Source organism: Drosophila tropicalis, unplaced genomic scaffold, assembly GCF_018151085.1.
Source record: "Drosophila tropicalis isolate 14030-0801.00 unplaced genomic scaffold, ASM1815108v1 contig_130, whole genome shotgun sequence".
Lineage (NCBI taxonomy): Eukaryota > Metazoa > Arthropoda > Insecta > Diptera > Drosophilidae > Drosophila > Drosophila tropicalis.
Window position 1 is genome coordinate 16,868 of NW_027172573.1, and position 19,089 is coordinate 35,956.

The 19,089-nt window shown below is 39.6% G+C and overlaps 1 pseudogene; it reads right to left on the reverse strand.

Moving 5' to 3' along the window:
* Positions 1-972: 972 nt before the first annotated feature.
* LOC137581577 (ubiquitin conjugation factor E4 B-like) lies at positions 973-15,860 on the reverse strand (annotated as a pseudogene).
* Positions 15,861-19,089: the final 3,229 nt, after the last annotated feature.

The following is a 19,089-nucleotide window of genomic DNA, read 5'->3' on the forward strand; positions in this document are numbered from 1 at the left end:
CTTTGCAATTGATACAAATAGTTTGTGTGCAGGTTTCTTCTTTATCATGTGACAGTGAGCATTTGCTGCACTTTTGGTCTAACTGTTTGCAGTGCTGCGCAAAGTGATTAAATCTGAAGCATCTGTAGCATTGACTAAAAGGTACAAAAGGACTTACTGGAACTTTTGACTATAGGAAAGTTATTTCTGTTGGTATTTGAGATCCTTTAAAAACTATTTTAACTCTAGATGTTGCAACTAGATTGTCCTTCTCCTTTCTACGCACACGAATAATCTCGTGTATGTCCACTGGTGCTGAGATATACTCCTTAAGTTCTTCGTCTGCGAATCTTGTGGGGATCTGGAATATGATTCCAGGTTTGTATAGGAAATGCTTTAGTAACTTGGGCGATTAAAATTCTACCTTGCAACGTCCATATCCTATTTTATTGACAGCTATTGTGTCTTTGACTTTTAGTTTAAACAAAACTGCATTTAGCTCTAATGGATTAATTGGTAATCTGCATTTACTGCTCTCTTTGTTATTTTCATCTACTCTGTCTGCATACACCACAAATGGTCCCTTGTGTGTGTTGTTATAATATGGCAAATCGGCTTTTTGCTTCTGCTTTTGCTGTCAGATTTTCTGATTTCGGTTTTTTGCTGTCGTTTTTGCTTCGACTATTCATAGTTTTCGAAGCAGAAGCCTCAGCACACAGAAAAACTGTCGACAGTTTTCGCAGTTTTCAAACCCTGAATTACACTCACCGCTCGTGGTCCTTAACTTTTAATCCGCCACGCCTTTCTACACGCCATGCATCGATGCACTGCTTAGCTCAATATTTGGTATCAACATCTCTTCGTTGAGGGCCTGACGATAAAAGGATCTGTGCAGCTATTAAGCAAAGGTCATGTGATAATAGCACGATCCTAACAGTGCCGGAGGGTAAGACCGACCATTCGATTGAGCAGCAAAGTATCCATCACGGGATCCTAAAACTTATCAGGTGCGTCGGTACACTCATCTTCAGTCTGTTGAATGGTAACATAGATCTCATGGGCTCGTAGCGTTAACGCCTTACAGTGCTCCACCTCAAAGACTGAGCTTAGCGCTTGACATTTGATTCTTATGAAGGCCTCATTGCGGATACGCACATCAAAGGAACGCTCATCGGCAGCCAAGGCCTGAGCGAATCTATCACAGTCCAAGTGGAGATATTTATCAAAGATCTAAGTAAACTACGCGGCTCCCAACCCTATTTCGCTGAATTCCCTACTTTCAGATCTTAGCATTTGTATTAGATTAAAATTAGGCATACAGCTAAGTTGATCGACCAACTTAGCGCGCAAAATTGTTCTTTGATCAACTGTCTCACGTACCACCGTTAAATAGGAGACGCTCATCTGTAGCCAATTGGGTGAGACGACTCTGTTGCTGATCAGCTCTCATTTTACTTAAATTCTGTCTGTCCGTCAATAACTGTTGCGTCAGATGTATAAGTTAATATAGTTCTTTAACTAATTTGGATCGACCGATTCCGTTTATTTGTACATAAAAGACTAAAACTAAAAGTACAAAATGTTCTTATGCTAAGCTAGCCCTGACCTATAATCGCTGTGTCAGCAATTATGCTGCATGGATCAAGTTCGTCGCGACGTCCGCGCGTGTAGCGTTGTCAGCGGAGAAGCGATTGCATGGGAAGCAGAAATATAGTTGCAGGTTTGCTGCCCATGCAGAATTTAGGCCGATGACTTATGTCAGGCCGGATGTGTTAACTTATATACCAAACCCAATGAGGTGTAAAACTTGCCAGCTGCTTGGCCATACAGCTAAACACTGCAATAATGAACCACTTTGTGGTAATTGCGCTTTACCTCCCCATTCGCCTGATAACTGCACACAAACGAAATGCGTCAACTGCTCAGAAGATCACCCATCTTACTCTCGCCAATGCCCCAAATATCAGCAGCAAAGAGAAATTTTGAAAATTAAGACAGCAAAAAAATGTACAATGCGCGAAGCTAAGTTAATCTTCAATGCAACAACAACAAAGCAATCCAACCCTTCTTCCTACGCTGCAGTGACGATGGCTGGACACAATAGAAACGAAAAAACATCTGATCAAAATAACAACAAAAACTACAACTCAAGCCCAAATCACAACAAACTAAGCAAAGATAAGACAATTACTGTCACAAATGAAGGAACAACAACAACAACAACATCATCAAACACCTCTATGCCGCTGTCTTATCAGCAAAAACAACACGAAAATAACAAAAACGCATCAGCCGATTTCGACTATGCTACTCTGGGCTGCTCGCCTAAAACCACTGAATATTTAAAACAACCCCAAACTAACAAAATTACCAAATTCTCTAACACAAACCTCCCAACTACCTCCACAAATTTAACTCAAAAAGAATATAACACCACATCAGAAGAGTCTATGGAGGACTCTGATACGTAATTAGATATAAACTTTTTCCACTGCATATAGTATCCACTTTACGCCTTCCAAATAATGACCCTTACAATTCTGCAATGGAATATAAACGGTTATTTAAACAATTACATCGATCTAGTATTATTAATTAAACAAGCAAAACCGGATATTATATGCCTACAAGAGACTAATATCAAATCTAACAATACTAATGTTGCAACTCCCAAACCATTTATTGGTTATTTTTTTCAATAACTCTCCCAATCACCATGCGAAGCATGGCGTGGGTATACTTATACGTCAAAACATCCCACACAAAACTCTCAACATAATCTCGATCACTTGCTCCATGGGCATCGAGGTTTTATCCCACCCTAATATTTAATTCCTATATACCCCCCCAACCAAAGACTAATAGCCTCAGATTTAATAAATATTGTAGAGTCAGCTCTTAAGCCTATAGTCTATGTCGGGGACTTCAATGCTTGGAGTCCTCTTTGGGGGTCCAGCTCTCGCAATCCCAAAGGTTATCAAGTTGAAGATCTCATAGTCAAAACAAACTTAGCTATTTTAAATGACGGCTCTGCCACCCACCATTCAACTCACAACTCTTTTACTAACATTGATCTGAGTATGACTTCCGTATCGCTAGTACCATACAGCAAATGGTCCATTTCCCAAAATTTACGCGGGAGCGATCATTTTCCTATTACTATTAACCTTCTGACTCATTTAAAACCTGAAAAGGTTCCACCTATAATTAGGTTCAAAACTGACTACGCCAACTGGAATATCTTCCAATCGGTTTATAAAAAACACTTCCAGTTCCCTTCGACCAACGACTTGAACCTCTTCGTTGCCAGAATTACGAAGCCAACGTATCCATTCCACAAAGCAATCCTAAAAAACAGATAAGAAACCATGTTTGGTTCAGCCCAAGTCTCCAAGATCTTAGAAAACAAAAGCAAACTCTCTGGCATAACTATAAAACCATTCGAAACTCCACCAATTTAGTAGCCTACAAAAAAGCGAGAGCCCTGTTTAAAAGAGAAGCTATTAGAGATAAACGAGATTCTTTTTGCAATTTTACTTTTAACATTAACCCACTTTCCACAACAAAAAAATTATGGGCGGATATAAACAAATTAAAATCGGAATTTTCCCAGGGCCTCTTAAATCCATCAGAGATAATAATGTTGAGCTACAAAATTCGGTTGATATTGGTAATGCTTTTGGAGCTATGTGGTCCAATTATTCCAGCGATGAAAACTTCTCTAATGTGTATAAAGTAAATAAAGAAAACTTCCTCTCTCTAGCATACTCGCCCAATCACATTTCCGCAGATGCTAAGTATCTTGATGCTCAGATCACATCGATTGAGCTAGAGTCAGCCCTGCAGCACGCTAAGGGGAAATCTCCTGGTTATGACCGCATTTCATACCCTATGCTTCGAAACTTGCCAATAGAAGGAAAGCAAAGATTGCTAGAAATTTACAACAAAATGTTAGATGCTATCCGCATACATGGAGAACGGCCATAATAATCCCAATCCCTAAGCCAAACAAACCTTCCCACGAATTATGATCCTTCCGTCCCATATCCCTACTCTCTTGCTTGAGCAAAACACTGGAAAAAATTCTTGCCAAAAGGATCTTGTGGTTTATTAGCAAAAATAAACTTATCAGCCCCAACCAAACTGCATTCAAACAACAACACAGTACCATGGACTCACTATTGCATATCCATCATTACGCGTCAGATGCTCTTTCCACCAAAAATCATGTGACCATTCTGGCTACTGGCTAGTGAAGGCTTTCATGACCAAGCGATCCATCCGTGTTAGAGTTAATAATACTTTAACTAATTTCTATGCATTACACAACGGCATTCCACAAGGATCACCACTCTCAGTGGTATTGTTCATGATTGCCTTCCACTCCCTAGACAATATAATACTAAAACACAAAAAAATACAACTCTCCGTTTACGCGGATGATGCTATAATATACAGCAACTGCAAAAATACAAATTCACTATTTCTTACTTTTAAACAAATACTCATGGATATCGTTGAATGGGGTAATTTCTCAGGGGCCACTCTTGCCTTAAACAAATGTAAATTATTTCATATTTGTAAAAAACATCGTTGTACATATCCAACTCTAACTGTAAATAACACAACATTAGAATATACATCTAGTCTTAAAGTTCTCGGCCTTACACTCGACAGTCGACTTACACTTAAGCAACATTGTGTTAATCTTAGAGATAGCCTTAACAAGCGCCTTAATATCATTAAGTTTCTTGGGTCTAAGCGCTCTCTTGTCCATCCAACATCTCTAATTCATGCGACAAGAGCCCTAATACTGGATGGTGTGCGCCATCCAACATCAAATTGTTCTCCCCCGCATACCATGCAGCAGTACGGCGTAGCATTGGCGCCTTCCCCACAACTCCGACGAAAAGCCTTTTAGCGGAAGCTGGGCTTCCTGAAGTACAGACGAGAGCCGCGCAACTGACTTTTAAGCTTATACCTAAAATTCTCTGCTCGACCAACCAAATTCTGCTAAAAGACTTCAATACAACGGTTAAACAGCGACGAAGTTTCAAAGTCATGTCTACTATACGCAGATGTTCCAGTTTCTTCAAAAAACATCAACCGGATATGCCATATCGTTGGAACAAAATCAGCCCATCTCCTCCTTGGCAACTTCTGGGCCACACCGTGAACACGTCTCTCAACTTATTAAAAAAATCAAAAACACCAAAAAATGTATTTCAGCAAATGCTAGCTGCCGAAACGGAAAAAGTCCCCAACTGGATCTGGCTTTACAGTGACGGATCGAAAACAATTGACTCCACGAGCTTCGCAGTCGTTAGCCAATCTGGAACCCTCGTCTCATCTGGAATTCTCCCCTCATACTTCTCAATATTTTCTGCCGAAGCGGTTGCAATCCTTAAAGCAATTAAACACGCTCTCGAACTCAAAGGCAAATTCATAGTATGCAGCGACAGTCTTTCTATACTCAATGCAGTCAATAACATATACAACCAAACTAGCCTGATATGTGAAATTCGACATCTTTGCATAAAACACGCTAGCAAAATAAAACTCCTTTGGGCTAATGGTCACATGGCCGTAAAAGGTAATGAGCTTGCAGATGCAGCGGCCAAACTGTCACCCCTGGTGTTAGAGAAGACTTATGGCGCAACATTAAGGAGATACTAAGAAAAAAGGAAATCACTCAATGGGACAGTTACGATCATAGGCTTAAACAATTTAACCCAAGCATGGAACCAGTCCGATACCCACCTTCATGCCACAGAAAACATTGCGATATCATCACCCGCCTGAAAACGGGGCACTCCGCCTTAACCCACGACCATCTGCTAAATGGAAAAGCTATGCCCAGATGCCCGAAATGCGAGGGAGAATTATCAACCAAACACATATTGGATACCTGCCCACAACTGCATAATTCAAGGATTTGTCCATTTGGCCAAACCCAACCCACCTCTCTTCTTATTTCACCCACACCCAATAACATAAAATTAGTAATCAACTTCCTAGATGTAAATAACTTACTCAATAAGATATAAGTTAACGGTCGAGTCGATGGCCTTAGCAGCTAGCACTTTTAACCCGTTAGTTATTATATTATTTTGTATAATAATTAATAATAAAAAATAATAATAATAAAATAGTTCAGAATACAATATTCGGCTGCCAGAGCAGCTGAATATTCCTCGAATTTATAATTTGAGTAAAATATTCGCCTAATATTTGGCGTTTGCCATCACTGAAATCCAGCTTTAGCCGATTATTTCCGCTTTTCAACACTGAAATCTCGAGTAAGTCAATATTTACCGACAACCCCTTCAATATCGATTGTTTTTTATCGATTGTTAATCGAAGCTTTGCCCATGCCTAACAGTACACGTGGTGCCGAATTGTGTGACGCTTAAACAGTTGCTTTTTGGCTCTCGAGATGAGAGCAACAGCAACTTAAACTATTTTTGGTATTACTTTTCCCTTCCTTTACCTTTCTTAAATTTAACTTTTTTTAAACGCATTACCCGGTACGGTTAAAGAGCGAACAATAACTTCGACTTTTAAATTAAACTACGGTTGCAAACGATGACAGTTATGGCCAACAATCAACTATATTTATAGTTTTATATTTTTTTTAGTCACAACTTGTATTTATCCTATTGCATCCGGTTCCCGCTTACTCTGAAGTCTCTCACCGTGAATTCAGACCTGAGTTTTCACTTGTTTCTACTTGCTGTTGATCCGGAACGGATGGCAGTTGATCGAAGCTAATGGACATATCTTCACCTTTTCGGCTTGAACAGGTAGCAACATGGCCCTGTACAATTCGAGAATTCGCAAATGTTAGTAACAGAGTTAGGCTTACGTGCTGCATATAAGGAACAGACTAAGAATTTCATCCCATCAGCTTATAGTTCTGCTCCAGAAAGTACAGATTCATCATCGAATTTGAAGTCTACTTTAAGTTCAACAATGATGTCAATTACCCAAGAGGAAGATTAGAAACTGCTATCCAAATTGTAAAGAATAAAAATGTGTTTTAAATATATGTACATATATTTCATTTCATTTCATTACGCTTGGTCATGATTATGAAAAGTAATTTCCTTACCATTACCAGCCTTCCCGGATTCCATGATTAAGTTAACAGTCAGCATTTTTTCACTTTTTGTACCTTTCAGTTTTCACTTTGTTAACGTCAAGAATGTCTCGACCACGCGTTACTTTAACGCCCGAAGGTTTTACCGATACAAAAATAGAACATTCAGCACGAATTGATTTTAAACTTATTTATTACAAACTGAGTATAGAATAATTATGATGGTGTTTCTTAGATACAACAAATTATAAAGTTTATCCATATATATTAAGCCCTAAGGCTCCTAGCCTCGAGCTTCGTTTCGTGCCAATTATCGGATGTTTATTTTAACGTATCGTTCCTGTGCAATTTTCTTCTATACTGACGCCTCGTCTCACTTCTTAGAGCTGGTTTCTGCCTCGATAAGTCAGGGTTGCATTCAGGTCGATACATACTAAGTCTAAAGGGAAAACGATCAGGGCTACCTAAATCCAGGGCATTGGCACTGACGTACCGCCTCCACAACATCCCGCCTACCGTAAAACTACTCGGGAGTTTTACCCAAAACGTCTAATACAGCAAGCTTAGACACTGGTCGTTTTAAAATTCCGGCATTTGTTTGTACTTCAGCAACTCGTATTAGCCCATCTCTTGCTGGAATAACTTTCACGATGATTCCCCTTTTCCAGCTTGCCCTTGGTTGGTTTTCGTCACATATTATGACTAAGTCTCCCATCTTGATGGGTCGAATCGGTGCGAACCACTTTGTTCGCTTTGTCAGAGTTGGTAGATATTCCCTTATCCATCGTTTCCAAAACGTATTTTTTAATTGTTGACAAATCCTATATTGTTTTCGATGACAAAAGTTGTCTTCCTCTCCAGGGGTTTGTGTCGAATTGGTTGTGCCAAGCAAGAAATGATTAGGTGTTAATGGACCTGGATCGTCTTTATCCACTGGAATGTGTGTAAGTGGTCTGCTATTTATGATATTTTCCGCTTCGATAAGCAAACTTCTAAGTGTTTCAACCTGGGGAGCCTTGTCTTGCAATGTTATTACCAAAACCTTTTTAACTGACTGAACTAGGCGTTCCCAACATCCTCCTGAACTTGGGTTTGCTGGACAATTGAACTTCCATTCTATGCCTTTATTTGCCATCTCTTCAGCGATGTAGTTCCAGTCAAATAGGTCTTTGACTTCCCTTATTAGACGATCAGCTCCAACAAAATTTGTTCCCATATCCGACCGTATTCTGATTGGTATACCACGCCTGTTTACGAAGTTTCGAATACATAAAATACATGCGTCTGTAGACAAATCCGCTGCTAATTCCAAGTGTATAGCTCGTATGGTAAGGCACGTAAATAGAGCCACCCATCGCTTTTCATGTCGACGGCCGATCGTTACAGTAACTGGCCCAAAATAGTCAAGTCCTACATAGGAAAATGGTCTTTGGTAAGGAGTGACACGATCGGTCGGTAACTGACCCATCAGAGTCGCTTGCGGTTGAATTTTTCTATTTTTACAAAACTGGCAAACTGTTTTTGCCCTTTTTACAGCAGCTCGCAAGCATATTATCCAAAATTTTTGACGAATCTCAGTGATAATGAGTTCATCGTTTTGATGGTGGAATCTCTCGTGATACGATGTTACTATTAAATCAGTTAGTTTGTGTTTTTTGGGTAATATGATAGGTTGACGAGGACTTTGCGATAGTGCTGTTGCATAGTCAAGCCTACCGTTGACCACTAAGATCCCGTCGGCATTCATCGTAGGAGTTAAAGAGAAGATGCTACTTTCATTTGATACGCATGAATTTGCTTGTAAATCAGCTAGTTCCTTATGATAGATTTCCTTTTGCATGATTTTTACTAATGTATTTTCTGCATCTTGCAATTCCCTCGAAGAAAGTGTTGTTACATCATTATCACATTGACGTTTCAATATCCGTTGTTTAAATCTCAATATCCATCCCATTGTTCGCTTCAGTTTCAAATACTTAGAAAATCTGTTTAGGTCAATAATATTTTCAACAGAAGTTGTTAAATATACCCGTTTTACTTCAGAGGAATCGTTTTCAACGTAGATCTTTTCCTGTACTGGCCAGCTAGATTCATCCTTCAGTAAAAATTCGGGGCCTCTTGTCCAAATATTACCTGGCTCGTACTTAATTTTTACCTTTGTTCTCGTGGCTTTATCGGCAGCATTTAAATGTGTTGGAACCCCTCGCCAATCATTTTCGTTTGTTGTTTCCAGTATTTCATTTATACGGTGAGCCACAAATTGTTTATATTTCCGATGATCTGATTGAATCCAAGCTATAACAGTCTTTGAATCCGACCATAATGTATATTTCTGTACGTTAACAGAATGACTTTCCAGGATCAGAGTCTTAAGTCGGGTACCTAAAACCGCTGCCTGAAGCTCTAATCGGGGAATAGATAAAGTCTTTATTGGTGCGCATCTAGTTTTTCCCGCGACGAAAATTGTTTCGATAAGTCCATCAAGTATTATTCTCCAATAACCAACGGCAGCAAAGGCTTGTTCACTAGCATCTACAAAAATATGCAATTCTATGTTAGCTTGAGATGACATAAAATTTCGAGAGTAACATCTGTTTAATCTAAAACTCTTTACATTTTCGATTTGTAAGACCCAATTTTTGAAACGAATAAATAATTCTTCTGGGATCAAATCATTCCAGTGAATGCCTGACCTCCAGACATCCTGAATCAATATTTTTCCATGAATCGTCAGGTCGGCTAACATCCCTAATGGATCATAGATAGACATGACCAAGCTTAGAAGCTGCCTCTTTGTTGGACAATTTTCAGCTTTAAGTATGCTTTGTTCCACGCGATTCATTTTTAAGTCAAAAGTAAATTGGTCTATGTCGTTGTACCAATACATGCCCAATACCTTATCGACAGCCTTCTTATCCATACTTACTGGTAACTTATCAGTTTTATTTTTCTCTTCTTTATTCAATTTGTTTTGTACCCACTTCGAGTTTGAAACAAAGCCTCTTAGTTCAAAGTGAGCTAATTCATGCACCTTTTTTACTTCAGAGCTTATGTCGTATGCCTTTTGCTCAGATACAAAGCTTGCTACAAAGTCATCAACGTAATGATTATTTTGTATTGCATCCATTACTTCCTTTGAACTCGTACTGTTTTGCGCGTTTATATTTTTTACATATTGAGCACAACACGGAGAACAAGTGGCTCCGAATATCATGACCGTCATCTTATAAGTATCGATTTCTCTTGTTGTGTCACCATGTCTCCATAAAAACCGTAAGCAATCCTGATCTTCCTGTCGAACTCGCACCTGCAAGAACATTTCCTTGATATCTGCACAAACTGCCACTGCTCCTTGTCGAAATTGGAATAAAATTTGAGTCAATGGCGGATTTTCATCGGGTCCTTTTAATAATCTTGAATTCAATGAAACTTCTTCGATTGAGGCTGCTGCGTCGAATACTAGTCGTAGCTTTCCTGGTTTGTTCACGTTGTAAACGGCGAAATGAGGTAGATACCATGTCTTAGAACTGGTTACACAAGTTTGAAGTTTTGTCATTTTGACGGCATATCCTTTCTTCACAAAGTCCATAATGGCTTCATCGTAGGTCTTTACGCTATTTGAGCGAATAATTTTATGCTCTATTAATTGGAGTCTTTTCAAAGCCATACTGTAACTGTCGGGAAGATTTAATGTTTCTTTTGACCATAACAATCCGGTTTCATATTCTCCTTCTAATTTTACTGTTGTGTTTTGAAGTATCTCTTTAGCTCGAATTATGTCACTTAACTCGACTCTACAGACTTAATATACGGCCGTACTCCAAAATTCTCAGTTGTAAAATAATCTGCCATCAAATCGTGCATTTCCCTGTTCATTTGGTCCTCCAAAGAATTCACATGAAATACTGATGTCACTAACGGGCTTGTATTAGAATGGTCTGCTCTTGATCCAAAAATCACCCATCCCAAAGGTGTTTTTGATGCCACTAGTCTTGGACCGATATCAACGCTTCGTATAGTCTTGACCAGGTGGGTATTATCTATGCCGATCGGTATTGTTGGTTTGGCATCTGTGTAACTTGCTATTGGGAGGTTCGCAACTCGAATATACTCTTCCGGTAATGTTTGATGATCCATTGATTGTAGAGGTAATTCCAAATCAGGGATTGTAGTGCCTTTTAACTTTAACCAATTTTTATTTCCATTAATACCTCTTATTTTTAGATGACATACTGTCGTATTCAAGTTAATGGCATGATTCTTAATCCAATTTAATGTTAAACGATCCATGTTTTCTTTTACCCCTAGCTTTTTAGCTAAATTCTCGTTAATTAACGTTACGTTGGAACCCTCGTCCAAAAACGCGAACGTTTTAACTAATGTATTCTGCGGGCCCATTAATTCGACTGGCAGGACTTTAACTAACAACCTTTTCATGCTAGATTTGACTGTATGTGTCGCTGCTTCTGCTTTATCTTCTTCTACCGTCTGTCTATTAGGGTTGTGCAACGATTTGTGATGTGAACTCTTGCAGCCACTGATGTTACATCTTCGTTTGAACTTACAGGATATCATATTGTGGTTGCGTTTTAGACAGCTGAAACAAACCCCTAATTTCTTGACCATGTTCCACTTTTCATTTACATCAGCCTTTACATATACATCGCATTCAGACAAAGAGTGGTCACCATTACATTCGGTGCAAACTTTTGTATATTTCTTATCCTTCTTTTGATATTCGCCAGTATTTGTTTGCATTACCAGTTTTGGATTGTGACGACAATCTCCTTTTGAAGTGGGCCTGTTCGAAGTTGTCATTAATGTTACCTTCGCAATCGTCTTGCTATACTATTTAACCAATTACTAAAATCCATCAAATTGGCGTATGGATATATTTGAGATGAAAACTCTTGCCACTGCATGCGTTTTGACATCGGCATTTTTGAAACTAATTGATCCAGCAAAGATGGATTTTGCAGGTGTAATACTGCATTTGAAGATTGCAAAAATATGACCAAATTTTTTACCTTTGTGGCAAATGGAATCATCCTTTCTAGATTATTCTCTGGGATTTGGGGTATATCATTGACCATTTCTAGCTGACTTTTAATAAGCAACTCTGGTCTTCCGTACATAAACTGTAGGTGCTCGATAATATGTGGCACGTTTGCCGGATTCACTAATAGCCCTTTTACCTCCTCTTTTGCCGCTCCCTTTAAGCTTTTCTGTAAACGTATTACATTTTCCAGTTGGGTATAACCATAAGCAGCGGAGGATTCTATGAACATTGTAATAAATACTGGCCAATCTTCTGCCCTACCACTAAATTCTGGCAGATCCATAATTCTGTGCCCCGACATATAATTATGTGGGTATTGTTCCTGACTAGCCTGACCAACCCGAACGCAACCCGTAACATTACCAGACTCACCCGTACCAACATTAATGGGGAAAGGTTCGTAGACACCAGATATTCCGGTTGTAGTTTTAAATGGCGTTTTGTTTTGTGTAGCACCATCATCGGTAGCACCCTGTGTGCCACTCGAAGCATGCGGAGCGCCCATTATGGCTCCATGACGTTGTGCGCCGTCTATATTTGCAGCACCCTGTGTGCCGCCCAAAGCATGCGGAGCGCCCATTATGGCTCCTTGACGTTGTGCACCGTCTATATTTGCAGCACCCTGTGTGCCGCCCAAAGCATGCGGAGCGCCCATTATGGCTCCATGACGTTGTGCACCGTCTATATTTGCAGCACCCTGTGTGCCGCCCAAAGCATGCGGAGCGCCCATTATGGCTCCATGACGTTGTGCACCGTCTATATATGCAGCACCCTGTGTGCCGCCCAAAGCATGAGTCTTCTCCAATTCTGAAATGCAGTCAGTTATAGATTCATTAGCAATTTTTAAATTAACTATTTCACTTTGCACTAAATGAATTTCTTGTATTTGTTGTTCTTGTCCATTGTGGATAGCTTCAATTTTTGAACTTTGTGACGCAATTTGTTCTTGCAATTGCGTCATCATTCTTTGCACACTTTCCAATATATTCGTATTGTCTTCTCTTTCTTTTGGCGCTTTGCTTTTATTGGAAGCGTCTCTTTCTATCTCGCTCTCTCCCGCGGTAGACTCGTTTACCGCCGATTTCGGCGTTTCCTCCGCGTCCATATTGATACGCTTTTTTCTCCCACGTGTTTTCATTTTATTGCTCATAGTTCACATTTCTAGTCAATTCCGACACCATCAAAGCACTTTTACATATTATTTAAGTTAAAATAAAGAATGTTAACGTCAAGAATGTCTCGACCACGCGTTACTTTAACGCCCGAAGGTTTTACCGATACAAAAATAGACCATTCAGCACGAATTGATTTTAAACTTATTTATTACAAACTGAGTATAGAATAATTATGATGGTGTTTCTTAGATACAACAAATTATAAAGTTTATCCATATATATTAAGCCCTAAGGCTCCTAGCCTCGAGCTTCGTTTCGTGCCAATTATCGGATGTTTATTTTAACGTATCGTTCCTGTGCAATTTTCTTCTATACTGACGCCTCGTCTCACTTCTTAGAGCTGGTTTCTGCCTCGATAAGTCAGGGTTGCATTCAGGTCGATACATACTAAGTCTAAAGGGAAAACGATCAGGGCTACCTAAATCCAGGGCATTGGCAGTAACGTACCGCCTCCACAACACACTTTTTACTTTTTAGAATCTTCAAAGGTAAAGTTTTTGTTTTATTTTTGATGTTGACTCTCTGAGGTCACGAAGTTGAATGATTTATTTACTGTACTCCGTGAACGGGTCGAATTTTCCAAACATCCCAGGCCTTCTTGGATCTCAAAAATTGTTCAGTTACTTCTGTCTAACTGAAAAACAAAGATATGTCGGAGACTGAATCAAAGCCTACTATGGTTCGTTTGTAAGAATAGTCACAATTTTCTTGCGAATGCTTTCCAACTCAGTAGTCCACGCAAAACTTTCCCTTCCTGATGTTAGGGAATACAACGGCTTTATGACTTGAGAACATCCGGGTACGAATTCGCGAAAATAGAATGCAAGACCAATAAACTGTCGTACACCATAAACCGTCTGTGGCGGTGGCAACGATGTTAACGCAACAATCATTCGCGAGTTTGGTCGAATTTCCCCTGCTCCTACTTCATATCCCAGATATTGAACGACTGTTTTTAAGAAACTACATTTGTTAACATTAAAAATGAATCCAGCATCTGTGAGAATGTCTAGTACTATTTTTAACCTTTCCAATCCTAATTCGACTGTGGGTGACACGATCATGATATCGTCCATGTAAACAATCACGTATGAATAGGCCAAGTCACCCAAGGCACGCATGACTGCCGTTCTAGTTAAAACTAAATGACTAATTGGCAATTTACATTTAATAAGAGAGTATTGAGTATGTGTACTTTCATGTGTATGTATGTATGGATGAAATCAAAGTAGGCCAAAAATCAGTTCTGCTGCGACTATTTATTCGACTGCTGCTTTCGTCGACTTCCGAAATTGGCCGAAAGCAACAGTCGGAACAGTTCCTAGTCTTCAATTGTACAAGTTGGCTGTTGCCATCAAAGCAATCTGTTTCGAATTTTTCCTGATGCTATAAAAATTTTCTATTTCGGTTATTTGCTTCTGCTTTTGCTGTCAGATTTTCTGATTTCGGTTTTTTTGCTGTTGCTTTTGCTTCAACTATTCATAGTTTTCGAAGCAGAAGCCTCAGCACACAGAAAAACTGTCGACAGTTTTCGCAGTTTTCAAACCCTGAATTACACTCACCGCTCGTGGTCCTTAACTTTTAATCCGCCACGCCTTTCTACACGCCATGCATCGATGCACTGCTTAGCTCAATATTTGGTATCAACATCTCTTCGTTGAGGGCCTGACGATAAAAGGATCTGTGCAGCTATTAAGCAAAGGTCATGTGATAATAGCACGATCCTAACAGTGCCGGAGGGTAAGACCGACCATTGGATCGAGCAGCAAAGTATCCATCACGGGATCCTAAAACTTATCAGGTGCATCGGTACACTCATCTTCAGTCTGTTGAATGGTAACATAGATCTCATGGGCTCGTAGCGTTAACGCCTTACAGTGCTCCACCTCAAAGACTGAGCATAGCGCTTGACATTTGATTCTTATGAAGGCCTCATTGCGGATACGAAGGAACGCTCATCGGCAGCCAAGGCCTGAGCGAATCTATCACAGTCCAAGCGGAGATATTTTTTAAAGATTTAAGTAAGTAAACTACGCGGCTCCCAATCTTATTTCGCTGAATTCCTTACTTTCAGATCATAGCATTTGCGGCCAGCTAATTGCATACAGCTAAATTGATCGACCAACTTAGCACGCTAAATTGTTCTTTGATGTCACTAGTTAGATAGTGAAACAGATCAATTGCCTCACGTACCACCGTTGAATAGGAGACGCTCATCTGCAGCCAATTGGGTGAGACGACTCTGTTGCTGCTCAGCGCTCATTCTACTTAAATTTAGTACGTCCGGCAATAAATGTTGCGTCAGATGTATACGCTTCAAATTCTCCAAGGATTCATCGGGCAAGAATTTAGTATCATTCATCAGCATATTGGCGAATTTAACAAACTGATTGCCCACACGCGATTCATAGATGACTGCCTGACGACAAATAGGACCCTTCCACAAAGATTTCAACAATTGGTATTTTATTATAAACTTATCACAGAATTCTGAGCTATGACTTGATGTCTTTTCTTTCTTTCCATTCGTGCTGTGCGGAAAGCGCATCACTCGGTGTGGGTTGCTGCAGAGGCAACTGGGATATAAATGGCCCTTCAATGGGCCGACCCTTAAGTTGGTACAACATAAATTCGCAAACAGTGGAATAGAATTCAAGGCATCGTTGCAATAAACCAGAATCCAATAATGTATTCTAATTATGTAGTATAACGATTGGGATAACGTGAATTAGCCCAATGTACTTTGGGACGATCCAATTCATCGATGAGCTTCTGCTATTCGCACTTTCTGGCGATACCGTTGAATAGATAGCCCAAATGATGAGCCTGAAGGAGGACCGTCTTGGTGATAAATCGCTAAGACTGAAAGTATGCTATCTGTACTTCAAAGTATGAATTACACGGGTTTGAAAAAAAACCCAAGGTGTCAAACAAATATCTGCTGACAATTCTTGATGCCCGCAGATAGTCTTGAGTTGTCATTCCTAAGTGCCATAGCTCTTTTGCTGTTTTGTACTTATACCACGCACCCATTGGGTGAAATGGTATATCAAAGTCGCCAAAATGTATGTAACAGGCAGAAGGAAGCTTTTCCGACCACATAAAGTATTTATGTATATTCTTGATCAGTGTCAACAGCCGAGTCGCTCTCCCTCCGTCTTTCCGTCCGTCCGTCCGTCGATGTGTCCGTCCGTATGAACACCTACATCTCGGAGACTATAAGAGTTAGAGCCATTAAATTTAGTATGTAGACTCGTGTAGTATGTACAGTGATAGAGTTTACTTAAAATTTTTGCCACGCCCCTTTCCGCTCGCGGAATTAAAAAAAATCGGTCATCTCAAAGACTATTCTAGCTAGAGTCACCGAATTTGGTATGTAAAGGAATAAATTCGGCACACTAGTTAGTCTTATAAATTTTTACCAACCTACCAAATTTGATTAAAATCGGACTAAAAACGTGTGAAATATGCATATAAAAGTGTTTTACTAGGCGGTTCAAGAGGCCGGAGTTGGCCGTAGGCTAGCGGCGGCGCTAGAGTGTGTCTATTATTGTGAGTGAGCAAGATAGATTAAGCTATAATAAAACATGTAATATAACTAGCTAGCCTCCGATTAGCCTGTTATCTGCCTCTGCAAACAACGTTCTTTCTGGCTCATCGGCACTTGTTGGCGAGTCAAAAAACTAACTTCGTCCCTAACTCTGGGCTATCAGAATGTACGTGGACTAAAGTCTAAACTCTCTAGACTATGTAGATAGATTAGCTTTTGACTTTCATATTCTTGCCTTTACTGAAACTTGGCTGAAGCCTGATATTGCCGATTCTTCAATTTTCACTTCAAAATATTTAACATACAGACATGATCGGACTATCCGTAATGGTGGTGGTGTTTTGATCGCTGTTGATTCAGCGTTCTCGTCTGAAATTGTCCAGTCTTCCAATCAGAAGATTGAATTTGTTTGTGTTAAAATTTTTTAAAACTCTTTTTCTGCCTATATTACTTGTTCGTATATTCCACCACAGTCCGACTTGGCACTATACATTCACCATCTGCAAGCTATTCAACTTATTTCCTCATATCTCTCTGACAAAGACTTGCTCGTTGTTTTGGGAGATTTTAATTTACCTGAGATTGCCTGGACCCTTTCATAAGGTTCTTTATTAATGTTGTCCTCCTAGTCACATTGTTTCATAGATGGTCTGCTTGAGTTATCCCTAACTCAAATCATGTCCGGAATAGTCGTGACAGATCACTAGATCTGGTATTTGTGTTGGATTCTTCCAACTGCGATGTTTCCAGGACTTATCCCTTAGTCATCCCTGAAGACAACTTTCATCCAACTCTGGATGTAATCATTGACCTTCCTTTTGGGGTTATGACTAAATATAATAACTCGATGCCTCCAACCCGATGTTTTCGCAAGACAAACTTTACTAAACTCAAAAAACTTTAGTTAGCTAATGATTGGTCATATCTGTATACTTGCACGGATATGGACTCTGCCATTGCTGTCTTCTTTAAACTCTTAAGCCGTTCTTCAATGTTTGTGTTCCGCATGTGACCCAATGATGGTGTGATAGACCTCCTTGGTTCTCACGTGAGTTATGTAACTTGAAGAACGTAAAATCAAGATGCTATAAAAGATTTCAAAAATCCGGTAAAGCATCGGGTTTTTCCCTTTATGTAGTTGCTCGATCAAATTTTATGCTGCTAAATTCACAATGCTATAAAGATTATCTTAAGCGTTGTTAACTTAAGTTTCCTCTCGATGCTAGCAATTTTATAACATTGTCAATGTAAAACTTAAGACATCAGTGCACCCGTCTTACTTGTCTTCCGAAAACAATAAAGCTGACACTGATCAGGCAATTCCCGCTATGTTTGCTGATTCCTTCAAAACAACTTATTCCTCTTCGATTTATCAAGCAAATCCTCCTTACCTTCATCACTTGCAATCGTTTAGCTGCATTTTAGACCCTGTGCTTGATGAAAGTTCGGTTCTTAGCGTGCTCAGTTCCGTAAAACCAGTATACGCACGTGGCCCTGACGGAATACCAGGCTGCGTGTTAAGGTTTTGTGCAGAGGCCCTATGTAAGCCAATACTTAAGTTATTTACACTGTCCGTCACATCTTCCGCCTTCCCGTCTACATATCTGTAAGGAATCATATATTATTCCTCTTCATAAAAAGGGGAAAAAGTCCGAACCCTCCAATTATAGGGGCATTTCTAAATTGTCTGCCATCCCCAAAGCATTTGAGAAAATAATAACATCTCAATTGCAGCATTTTTGTAGCTCAATTATTTCGTCATCGCAACATGGCTTAAAGAAACGTAGATCGACAACTACTAACTTATTAGAATTTAAATATCACTCTATCAAACTGACGTCATTTATACTGACTTCAGCAAGGCCTTTGACTCTGTTAATCATACTTTGCTTTTATATAAGTTGAACACACTTGGCATCCCTTCCCTTTTGCTTGATTGGATTCTTCTAAACGTATTTTTCTAAGCGTACACAAAAGGTCCTCTTTAAGTCTTCATTTTCTAGGACTATCGATATGACCTCTGGAGTACCTCAGGGTAGTCATTTGGGTCCATTGCTATTCACTCTTTTTATAAATGATCTTCCATTGATAGTGACACATTCTCGTATTCTTATGTACGCGGATGATGTAAAGCTTTACTTCAGTTTTAAAGACATATCGTCTTCTTGCCTGCTTCAATCCGATCTTAATGACCTTTGGTGTGAAACCAATCCATTAAACCTCAACG